The following is a 12,667-nucleotide window of genomic DNA, read 5'->3' as shown; positions in this document are numbered from 1 at the left end:
ATACATTCACACAGCTTGTGTAATTTTGTTGTTTTGAAGGTGATGAATGCTTGAATCTTCAGGTCATTGTGAATGTTGACCTGTAAGTGATATTTTTGGCATTGAGAATGTTAGTTGTGACAATGCTTTTTATTTTTTATAAAACAGATTGGATGAGCCATGTTTGAAGTCATTTTAACACAGCCGATATACTTAAAAACTAGTAGGCTATTGACCTGTTTATGTGACGTCACTTTTTCCTCGCAGCCACCATATTCGTTACCATCAGCGGGAGGAAACTATGGCGGAGAATGGAAAGACACCCGTGAAACAATATCAAAGAGAAACATTTAAAAAATGCTTTTTATCCATGCCAAGTCCCAGGAAAGATGAATACAGTTCTGAAGTCAGCACAAATATTGACAAATTTGACTTTCGCAGACTTTTAAATATATTTTATCCACGATTTATCTCGGCTAGTCTGATGTGTGACTGTCGAGTACACACACTAGTAAACCTCTCTCATTCAGAAGTTACAAATATTTTGTGTTGTTGTCTGGTCTGATTTGGTCTAGGGTGACCTGATGTCCCCGTTTTCCAGGGACAGTCCCGGTTTTTGATGGTCTGTCTCCGACTGGAGCTGTCTCCGGAAATGTCACTGTTTTTACTGCGCGTTCAACAGTCCGTAAAGTGAAAATACATGGCAAGAAAGCCCCTATTGAAGCCTACCGGCAACAAGGTTAACTGTGTGCTGTTTATTTTGACCAACAGAGGGGGCTGCTCGCTATAGCAGCTTTAAGTCATTCGTCTTCCTTTACTGATTACTTGTTTGCGGCAGTTTTGCCATTAAGAACTGAACATGGCAGCAAGCATGATTGAAAAGAATCATCATCATCAACTTCGAGGTGAGGCACATACTAGTTATGTTATAAAGAAGTTATATTGTTATGTATTATATAAAATTAATGCATTTAAAATAAGAATGCAACATTAATAACATGGAAAAATAAATGAAATGTATAATAAAGTATCTGCAAAGAACAACAATAAATGTAATCCAGCACATTCCCAGCCTTGCTGGGAAAAAAGTGACTGAAAAGAAGCATCATAATGCATAAGAGTTGATCAAAATAAAAGGTATAATTAAGAAAAACGGGTTCATAGGATACACCATATGAGATAACTGATAGAAACAGTTAGGTGAAATAGTGTAATAATAAATAATAATTATTCTAATACAGTATTCAATATCATTGTGTCATGACTACAATGTGGAAAAAAATCTCCAACAATATGAGGCATCTATGGGGGGAAATCCCCCCTTCAGAAATGAATTTCAAGCCCTGATATAGTACATAGTGTAAGTGTTTCATATGATTTCAGTTGTAATGCTGGTCAATGTAAGTCAAGTGAGCTAATTTCTTTTGAAATTCCTCTGCCAGTTTGCCAGCAAGCAAGTTAGTAGCCTACTGTGTTACTTTTAGGAAAGTGCCAGGTAAAGATGGAGGAAAAGAGGAGAAGAGAAGGAATTTTAGAAGAGAGTAAGAAGAGTGATGCAAAGAGTGTGACCAAGGGCAGGTGTCCCTGTGCTGTGGAGTCAGCTGCAATAGGTCCTATATTCAGTCATTGTTTATATATGTTTGTTGAGTTCCCTTTTATGCCACAATATCAAATACTGTATACAGTGTAGAAAAGAATGAACTAATATGCAACAGAAACTATAAACTTTACTTCCATATCGGAATTTCATTGAGACATATACAACAGAGTATGATACACCATAGTTCATCACATTACTACATTCACCATGGTCAAAATACATGACATCCGAATTGTCCCCATTTTTTAATTCATAGATAAGTAATATGTGAAATTTCAATGGCATATTTACAGTACCACTGAACTAGAAATGTCCCCGTTTTTCATTTCAGAAATCTGGTCACCTTAATTTGGTCACAATATTACAAAATGTCTTTGATGATCCGGTCTGCATGAATGTAAGTGCTGCTTTTAACTCACAGAAAGCAAACGAGGCATATTAGTGTATATGATGATGTTTACTTGAAGTCTGTGCTTCATACTTTTTAGCATGTGTTTATTGACTAACATTAGTGTATACCGGTACACATTAAATATATAGGACTGTATACTGACATATACAGTAGTTGTATGTCAGTTTTTTTATTATAAAACAATTAGTGTTACTATTAAGAATGTCCCGATACTGATACTGGTATCAGAATCTGTCCCGATACTGCACCCATGTCCTTGTACTCATGCTCGTAAAAATGCTCAGATACCAAAAAACAATACCATCTTTTGTACGTTGTCATTCCGTAAACATTAAGCCCACAAATTAAAATCATGTTATGTCCTAGTTTGATTATTAATCCGCAAAGGCTGCGATTTAATGAGATAAATATATATTTTGCATGTGCACAAAGCGCTCATACCATTTAGAGCTCCTTGGCTCATATGCGGAAAACAGCATCAAGTTGAGCGCTCTGTTTTTAGCAGATGACAATGAGCAGAGCGCTAATTCACTTTTTAGCATGAGGCACGTACAGACTAGAAATTTATTTCATTAAATAGCAGCCTTTGTGGTTTAATAATCACTTAAAGTCACGTAGCAACCGGCTTTTCCGGATTGAGAAGCTACTGTCATAACAGCTCATAAATACTTCAAAATAAAAGCTCTGCCAAAATATAAGCTCAATTTAAATAGAGAAAAGCATGACAGAAATGCAATATGTAATATTCACTGTACTGCTACTACTACTAATTTCAATAAATCAAAAGTAATTTTATTAAATTTATGCAATATCTCACTAAATATAACTCTAATGTTGTATTGTGGACTGTGCTGTGAGGTTCTGTATAAAAGCACTTCATTTGATAAAAATAATACAATATTATGTTTACATACACATTATGTTGGTGTTATATTTTCATTTGATTAAAATTTAAAGAATGCATTAATTTAAACACCATTTTCATGATAAAATTGAAATAAAGTATTGGTACTCCTACTTGTTCTCAAAAAAATGGTATCGGACATCCCTAGTTAAAATTATGACATACCTTTAAAGACTTGGTGTTATGAATTTAACACTGGCCTATGTGCATTTCCAGTTTAATTGTATCTGACTTGATTATGTTACAAATATAATAGACAGGTGTACAGATAACTGACATGTCTGAATAAATTAGCAAAAACCAACAAGTGTTTTGTCACTGCTCTCCCCACTTCGTCCCTGCTTGACTTTGGTGAAATGAAGCCATGTCACTTGAAAGATATAACTTTATTGAAAGAAAAATAATATTTAGGCTCTGGTGAATAAACATCAGTACCACTTTTTCAAGATTTATAAATAGAAAGAAAATATTTGCTGGCTTTTGTCACATCCCACAGCACACCTGTCAGGGTTTGTGAAGGGAAGAGAAGAGAGTGAGGATCCAAACGCAGAACTTTAATTATAAACAAAAGAGTAAACGAAGAAGGTAAACAAACTCAACAGCAGTATGCTGGCTTACAATGCTCTACATACAAACAAGAACCGACCAGACCAGGCACAAGAGAAGCATGAAGACTAAATATACACTGGACTGGGATGGCCACTGAACAGGGGTCAGACTGGGCAACAGCCTCCGTGGTCAGGAGTGCTGGCCGCGACTGGGGAACGGCCACTGTGTCTGCGAGCACTGGCAGAGTCTGGGTAACGGCCTCCGTGGCGTGAGCACTGGCAGAAATGGGTAACGGCCTCCGTGGCCATGAGCACTGGCAGAGGGTTTTGAGGACATGGTGTCAAGAGTTAAGGGGCAGAGCCACAGGAGGCGGAGCTAGAGGTGGCTTAGGAGGAGAAGCAGGTGGAGCCGCATTAGGCTCAGGGAATTGAGTCTCAGGAGGCAGAGCCGCAGGGGGCGGAGCAGTAGGCGGCTCAGGAGACGAAGCCACGGGAGGCTCAGGGGATGGAGCCAATGGAGCCGCAGTAGGCAGAGCCGCAGAGAGCTTGGAGGGTGGAGCTGGCTGAGCCACTGGAGGTGGAGCGGGCGGTGCTGCAGGAGGAGGAATCTCAGAAGAAGGAGCAGGCAGAGCCATGGAAGACTTGGGGGCGGAACCGTGAAGACCTGGGGGGGGCAGAGCTGTAGAAGACCCGGGAGGAGGGGGTCTCTGGAACCACCGGAGCTAGGAGCAGAGGGGCCTCCGTTGAGGGGGTCTCTGGAACCACCGGAGCTAGGAGCAGAGGGGCCTCCATCGAAGGGGTCTCTGGAACCACCGGAGCTAGGAGCAGAGGGGCCTCCGTCGAGGGGGACTCAGGAACCACTGGAGCTAGAAGTAGAGGGGCCTCCGTCAAGGGGGGCTCCGGAACCACCGGAGCTAGGAGCAGAGGGGCCTCCGTCGAAGGTGTCTCCGGAACCATTGGAGCTAGGAGCAGAGGGGCCTCCGTCGAGGGGGTCTCCGGAACCACTGGAGCTAGGAGCAGAGGGGCCTCCATCGAGGGGGTCTCCGGAACCATCCCGGAACCATCATGGTTCGGACCACTGAGGAAGGGACCACTGGAGTAGAGAGCAGAAGGTCAGCCCCTATGAGGTTAGCGATAAAGTCTTGAAGAGACAGACGATCACAATCCAAAGGACCAATTTCCTAACATGGCCATCGAGTCCAAACCAGAAAATAGCTCTGGTTTGAGCTATTTTCAAATACAAGCAGAATAATCTAAAATGGTGCTTTGAATCCATGCTTTAAAACAATTAGTTTGAAAGAGCTGAAAGTAATTGAACGTCGAATAAATCAGTGTTCTGGTAAGTGTGAACAGTAATACATTTTGTATTTGATTAGTTCATTGGTTATTGATAGTGAAATATAGTGATAGATGGTCTATTTTATTAGTTTGGTGACTTTAAATATCGCTCCATGATGTATGCTATTAGTTGAGGGACTTTGGTCAGTTGCAGGTGTTGTGTTTGTTGCTGTAGCCAAGATTTAATAATTGTGAACGAAATAAAAGTGCTGAAATACAGGTGTGTGTGTGCGTCTGGGCTCCATATTATCAATACTGTTTAAGATTTGTTGCTGTTGCAATATAGAGCATTAAAACAAGGAGTTGAATGCATTACCACACACACTCATACGGACATACACCCTCTCCGAGATGTGATTTATTTGGCTATTACCTCCTCTCTCTATGAGGCGATCAGTAATGTGAAGGAAAACAGACATGCAGTGTGTGTGTGTGTGTGTGTGTGTGTTTGTGTGTGTGTGTTTGTGTGTGTCTGTGTTTAAATGAGCAAAGCAGAAAAATTGTTGACAGGCTAAAGATATTCTCCTCATGTGACCCTCTGTTTGTATATATGTGTGTTTTATGTCCAGTTGAGTAGAGAAATCACAGCAGAGAAAATTGAAAGTTCACTAAAAAAATTATTTTAAGTTTTATGCATCTCAATTCCATAACAAAATTCCATTAAGCTGTTAATTGAGTAATCTTTAGCTAAACTGAATAAAAATAACTAAATAAACATCAGAAGTTCAATTGATTTGATTTTGTTAAAAGAATGATACAATTAAATTTGATTTTGTTACAAGGTAAATATTAGGGCTCAGTGATGTTGCTAAAAAATACTATAGTAATATTATTCAGCCTTTTAATTTATTTAATGTATATTTCGGTATTTGGGTGTTTCTTCAAATTCTGGCCTTTTTAGCACTGTGGACTTCTAAAATGTCTCGATTAAACATTTTTCACATCTCACTTGTTTTTTTGTTTTTTTCATATTTACAACATGTCCAACAGTGTACATGCATCACAGGAGATTTATACCATTTTTGTAATTGAATGTCATGAAAATTCCCACAACAGTTTTCACACATGATTTGTTACAGAGATGATAGAACTTGATTTGTGATCTTAAAGGAATAGTTCACCCAAAAATGAAAATTCTCTCATCATTTAATCACCCATATGCCATCTCAGATGTGTATGATTTCTTTCTTCTGCTGAACACAAACAAAGATTTTTACAAGAATATTTCAGCTCTGTTGGTCCATACAATGCAAGTAATTGATGACTGTGGTGGTGGGGGCGTGGTTAAGTGGCAGTTTTTGAATGGAGAGCGAGATAAGGAGATGAGAATGGTAAGGAACATCACCTGGCAATGATTGTCTCTACAGCTGTTTGTCATAGCAATGAGAACGGAGACCCCAAAAATCAAATCAAATCACTTTTATTGTCACACAGCCATATACACAAGTGCAATGGTGTGTGAAATTCTTGGGTGCAGTTCCGATCAACATAGCAGTCGTGACAGTGATGAGACATATACTAATTTACAATAACATCAAATTAACACAACACAATTTAAAGTCTAATATACACATAATTACACACAACACAATATACAAATAATAACATACACTGTACAGTACATTACACACAATACAGATACACATTATTCAATAAAAAAAAGTATATATAGTATACAGTGGTGTGAAAAAGTGTTTGCCCCCTTCCTGATTTCTTATTTTTTTGCATGTTTGTCACACTTAAATGTTTCAGATCATCAAACAAGTTTAAATATTAGTCAAAGATAACACAAGTAAACACAAAATGCGGTTTTTAAATGAAGGTTGTTATTATTAAGGGAAAACAAAATCCAAACCTACATGGCCCTGTGTAAAAAAGTGATTGCCCCCTAAACATAATAACTGGTTGGGCCACCGTTAGCAGCAACAACTGCAATCAAGCGTTTGCGATAACTTGCAATGAGTCTTTTGCAGCACTGTGGAGGAATTTTGGCCCACTCATCTTTGCAGAATTGTTGTAATTCAGCCACATTGGAGGGTTTTCGAGCATGAACTGCCTTTTTAAGGTCATGCCACAGCATCTCAATAGGATTCAGGTCAGGACTTTGACTAGGCCACTCCAAAGTCTTCATTTTGTTTTTCTTCAGCCATTAAGAGGTGGACTTGCCGGTGTGTTTTGGATCATTGTCCTGCTGCAGAACCCAAGTTCGCTTCAGCTTGAGGTCACGAACAGATGGCCGGACATTCTCCTTCAGGATTTTTGGTAGACAGCAGAATTCATGGTTCCATTTATCACAGCAAGTCTTCCAGGTCCTGAAGCAGCAAAACAGCCCCAGACCATCACACTACCACCACCATATTTTACTGTTGGTATGATGTTCTTTTTCTGAAATGCGGTGTTACTTTTACGCCAGATGTAATGGGACACAAACCTTCCAAAAAGTTCAACAAGTCTTGGGGATCATCAAGATGTTTTCTGGCAAAAATGAGACGAGCCTTAATGTTCTTTTTGCTCAGCAGTGGTTTTCGTCTTGGAACTCTGCCATGCAGGCCATTTTTGCCCAGTCTCTTTCTTATGGTGGAGTCATGAACACTGACCTTAACTGAGGCAAGTGAGGGCTGCAGTTCTTTGGATGTTGTTGTGGGGTCTTTTGTGACCTCTTGGATGAGTCGTTGCTGCGCTCTTGGGGTAATTTTGGTCGGCCGGCCACTCCTGGGAAGGTTCACCACTGTTCCATGTTTTCCCCATTTGTGGATAATGGCTCTCACTGTGGTTCTCTGGAGTCCCAAAGCTTTAGAAATGGCTTTATAACCTTTTCCAGACTGATAGATCTCAATTACTTTCTTTCTCATTTGTTCCTGAATTTCTTTGGATCTCGGCATGATGTCTAGCTTTTGAAGATCTTTGGGTCTACTTCACTTTGTCACGCAGGTCCTATTTAAGTTATTTCTTGATTGAGAACAGGTGTGGCAGTAATCAGGCCTGGGTGTGGCTAGAGAAATTGAACTCAGGTGTGATAAACCACAGTTAAGTTATGTTTTAACAGGTGGGGCAAACACTTTTTCACACAGGGCCATGTAGGTTTGGATTTTGTTTTCCCTTAATAATAACAACCTTCATTTAAAAACTGCATTTTGTGTTTACTTGTGTTATCTTTGACTAATATTTAAACTTGTTTGATGATCTGAAACATTTAAGTGTGACAAACATGCAAAAAAATAAGAAATCAGGAAGGGGGCAAACACTTTTTCACACCACTGTATATAGAATGTACAGTAGGTTGTATTGTACTGTATTGACATTCAGGCTGTCGGTTGATAGTAAGTTGTTAAGAGAGAATATAATATAATAATAATATAATTTATGACAGTCTGGTGTGAGATATAAGAGTAAGAGTAATAAAGTGCAGTGCTGATGTATTTTGATCGTGGGAGATCAAGAGTTCAAAAGTCTGATTGCTTGGGGGAAGAAGCTATCATGGAGTCGGCTGGTGTGGGTCCTGATGCTGCGATACGCACTTTTATGTTATGTTTGAGTTATGTTCTGTCATTAAAGTTTACATTGCTATTCAGCCGGTTCCCGCAGCCTCCTTGCCAATGCTGTGAAACTTGTTACATTGGTGCTGAAACCCGGGATTAAGGGAGGAAGAATGCTGCCATGGATCCCTCACCTCTGGACGATGTGGTCAAGACCCTCACCAGCATCCACCAGACACAACATCAGGCCCTCCTTGAGCTGCGCACCAAACAGGAGCAGCGATTCATTGCGCTCTTCCAGGCCCAAGCAGAAGACCAGCAGATGTTCTGGAGCTTGCTGCACTAGGAGGGTGCTGCCGCCGCGACCCCGGACCCCGTGACTGCCCCGCCCCAGGTTCCGTTAGTCAAGATGGGCCTCCTTTGAGCGGACGGCAGGGGCATGTGTATGGCCGAACACCCAGTGGGCGGTCCGGTTAATTCCACTGCTGTCCGGGAAAGCCAAACTCGCGGTGCAGCAGTTACGAGCGGAGAACCTCCTGGTGCACGCTGACTTGAGAAAAACCATCCTGCAATGGGTTGGCCGTACACCCGAGCAGCAGCGCCAGCACTTTCTGGACCAGTGCCCATTGATGGAGGTGGGGACATTGGTTCGGGTCCCCGACGCGCCACAGGCCGCCCCGATCAAGCTAAGATGTACCGCATAACTGTGAGTATTAAGGGGGGTACATACCAGGCCTTGGTGGATTCGGGTTGCAGCCAAACCTCCATCCATCAATGCCTGGTTCAAGATGAAGCTTTGGGTGCTAGTCACAAGGTAAGGTAAGGTGTGTGCATGGGGATATCTACGATTATCATGTAGTGACCGTGACGATTCAATTTTGGGGACAAAAGCATTGTGTCAAGGCTGCGGTTAGTGTGTGCCTCACCCATCTGCTAAATTTGGGCACGAATTGGACAATTTTGGGCATTAATTTTGCACGTTATTGAGGTAAATTTGCACGGATGGGTCCTGTAACAGAACGTTTTGGTGTGGGATTTGTGATGCGCTGGCTGGGGAGGCAGAGCCGTGGCTGTCTACATCAGTTCCACATCAGGATGACGTGGAACTGATTATCAATCAGTTATTGATACCGAAGAACCGTCTGGAGATGTTATTCCAGACGGCTCATTATAATACGATGGCAGGTCACTTAGGGCAGGAAAAGACACTGAAGCATCTAATGGCCTGTTTCTGTTGGCCGGGCATTTGTGGTGATGTTCGCAAATGGTGTGTGGCATGCCATGAATGTCAGCTGGTGAATCTGCTGGCCACCCCAAGAGTGCCATTGTGCCCGCTTCCTTTGATTGAGGTACCCTTCGATAGAATTGGCTTGGACTTTGTCGGGCCATTAGAGTGGACGGCACACGGGCATCGCTTTATGTTGGTTCTGGTGGACTACGCAACGCGATATCCGGAAGCAGTGCCTTTGTGCAACATCTCAGCACGTAGTGTTGTGGAGACACTCTTCAAAATTGTCTCCCGAGTGGGGATTCCAAAAGAAATCCTCTGTGATCAAGACACTGCTTTTATGTCACTTACACTACACGAGCTGTATGAATTATTGTGCATTAAATTGATTGAGACAAGCGTGTACCACCTGCAAACAGATGGCTTGGTCGAACGGTTTAACAAAACCCTGAAAAAACGTATTCGTAGGTTTGCGCAAGATGATGCTCAAAATTGGGATAAGTGGCTTAACCCCTGTGCGAGAGGTCCCGCAAGCCTCCACAGGGTTCTCCCCATTTGAATTATTGTATGGGCATAAGCCTCACGGTATCTTAGATGTCGTGAAGGAAAATTGGGAGTAGGGACCTTCAAACAGCAAAAACGAAATTCAATATGTTCTTGACCTGAGAGCAAAAGTCCACACATTGGGGCAACTATGACAGGAGAATTTGCTACAGGCTCAAGAATGTCAGACCTGGCTGTATAACAGGGGAGCACGGCTATGGGAATTTACACAGGGAGATAAAGTCTTTGTATTACTACCCACAACAAGCTCTAAATTGCTCGCATAGTGCCAAGGGACCTTTGAGGTCACACGGAGAATCGGGAAGGTCGATTATGAGGTTAAACGCACAGATGGGGCGGAGCACATCAGATTTACCACCTCAACCTCTTAAAACCGTGGAGGGAGGTGGTCCCTATGGCTTTGGCAACGGTGGTACCAGAGAGAGAGGAGCTCGGGCCGGAGGTGAACTTAAAATTCAATCGCAGCACTTGCGGAGACCACTTCTCACCGTCGCAAATCACGGACGTGGCCTGGTGGCAAAGAGAATTCTCAGATATGTTCTTGCCCCTTCCCGGTTGTACGAACCTCATAAAATACCATATCAAAACAACCCCAGGGGCAGAGGTATGCAGTTATCCCTACCGATTACCTGAGCACAAAAAAAAAGTGGTTCGAGAAGAATCAGAGGCCATGCTAGATATGGGGGTAATAGAAGAATCCCACAGTGACTGGGCCAACCAAGTGGTGAAGGAACTGCTCAATCGGTTGGGCGCGGCTCGCTTTTATTTGACACTGGATTTAACGAAAGGTTATTGGCAGATCCCCTTAACTCCAATGTCCTGTGAGAAAACGGCCTTCTCCACACCATTTGGCTTACATTAATTTGTGACCCTTCTGTTCGGTTTGTTTAGGGCCCCGGCTACATTTCAGCGCCTTATGGACTGAGCCCTCAGACCGCACTCTGCATATGCCGCTGCTATCTGGATGACATCATTATATACAGTTATGATTGGCAGCGGCATATGCAGCATCTGAGGGCGGTTCTGAGGTCGCTGCGACGGGCAGGACTCATGGCTAACCCCAAGAAGTGCACAATTGGACGGGTGGAGGTACGATATCTGGGGTTCCACTTGGGTGACGGGCATGTGCGCTCCAAATTGATAAGACCGCAGCGGTTACGGCCTGCCCAAGACCCAAGTCCAAAAAGGAGGTGAGTCAGTTCCTGAGGCTGGCTGGCTATTTGATGAGGTTTGTGCCTAATTATTCAGACGTCATTTTGACCGATCTCACTAAAAAGGGAGCCCAAGACCCAGTTCAGTGGTTGGAGCCGTGCCAACAGGCTTTCATGCAAGTGAAAGCTGCGCTTTGTGGTGGGCCATTGTTACATGCTCCTGATTTTTTTCTCCCTTTTGCTGTACAGACTGATGTGTCAGACAGGAGGTTGGGAGCCGTATTGTCCCAGGTGGTGGAGTGCCCGGTGCTGTACATCAGCCAGAAACTATCAGTGAGAGAGGCGAGGTACAGCACTGTTTAGAAGGATTGTCTGGCCATCAAGTGGGCAGTCCTTACCCTTGGGTACTACCTCCTGGGAAGGGCCTTCACCCACTGTTCAGACCACGCCTTGCTCCAGTGGCTCCATCGCATGAAGGATACCAATGCGTGGATCACCCGTTGGTATCTGGCTCTTCAGCCTTTTAAGTTCGAGGTGGTCCACAGACCGGGGGTGCAGATGGCTGTTTTCGGTCTTTTCAGAAATGGGGGGGAGTACTGGGCAGGCCAAATGGATCCCCGGCCTGAGTCGGGCGATGGAGGTATGTGGTGGTGGGGGTGTGGTTAAGTGTGGGTTTGTGAATGGAGAGCGAGTTTAGGAGATGAGAACAATAAGGATCATCACCTGGCAATGATTGTCTCTAACAGCTGTTTGTCATTGCAGTGAGAATGGAGACAGGCTTTAAGAGCAAGCCAGATGCCAGTCACAGGAGAGAGAGAGAGAAAGAGAGAGAGAGAGAGACGCACGTGTTGTGTGTGTGTGTGTGTGTGTCTTTGTTTTGTTTGCTGCAAAGCATTTTTATGTTATGTTTGAGTTTTGTTCTGTTATTAAAGTTTACGTTGTTGTTCTGCTGGTTCCCGCCACCTCCTTGCCCATGCAGTGAAACTCGTTATAGTAACCAAAACCTTGAAGCACATAAAGGCTGCATAAAAGTAATCCATATGATTCCAGTGGTTTAATTAATATCTTCTGAAGCAATCTAATCAATGTTGGATGAGAACAAACCAAAATCTAACACCTTTTCACCGTACAACTTGCCATTGCAGTTTCTAGGCATGTTCATGATTTCAAGCTCGATTACACTTCCTAGTGTTTGATGCATGCGCAGCGCGCCAGATGACGCTATAGGAGGTGTAATTGAGCATGAAATCATGATCGCCAAGGAGACTTCTGATGTCAAGTTTTATATGGAAAATGGAGTTATATTTTGGAAGACATTGATTAAACCACTGGAGTCTTATGATTACTTTCATGCTGCCTTTATGTGCTTTTTGGAGCTTCAAAATTTTGGTCACCATTCACTTGCACCTACAGAGTGGAGATATTCTTTTAAAAGTCTTTGTTTGTGTTCGGCAGAAGAAATAAAGT

At 42.7% G+C, this 12,667-nt stretch overlaps 2 protein-coding genes across 5 annotated transcripts in view; both read left to right on the top strand.

Moving 5' to 3' along the window:
- LOC127440017 (NAD-dependent malic enzyme, mitochondrial-like) overlaps nt 1–12,667 on the top strand; it is a 714,514-nt gene that overhangs the window by 302,192 nt on the left and 399,655 nt on the right. The gene's annotated exons all lie outside the window — the stretch shown is intronic.
- Nucleotides 1–12,667, top strand: part of LOC127440002 (netrin receptor UNC5C-like) — a 232,031-nt gene that overhangs the window by 96,164 nt on the left and 123,200 nt on the right. The window lies entirely within an intron of this gene.

Source organism: Myxocyprinus asiaticus, chromosome 4 (assembly GCF_019703515.2).
Source record: "Myxocyprinus asiaticus isolate MX2 ecotype Aquarium Trade chromosome 4, UBuf_Myxa_2, whole genome shotgun sequence".
Taxonomy (NCBI): Eukaryota; Metazoa; Chordata; class Actinopteri; order Cypriniformes; family Catostomidae; genus Myxocyprinus; species Myxocyprinus asiaticus.
The sequence above is the reverse complement of the archived record's forward strand: the minus strand, read 5'-3'. Positions and strand labels throughout refer to the sequence as shown.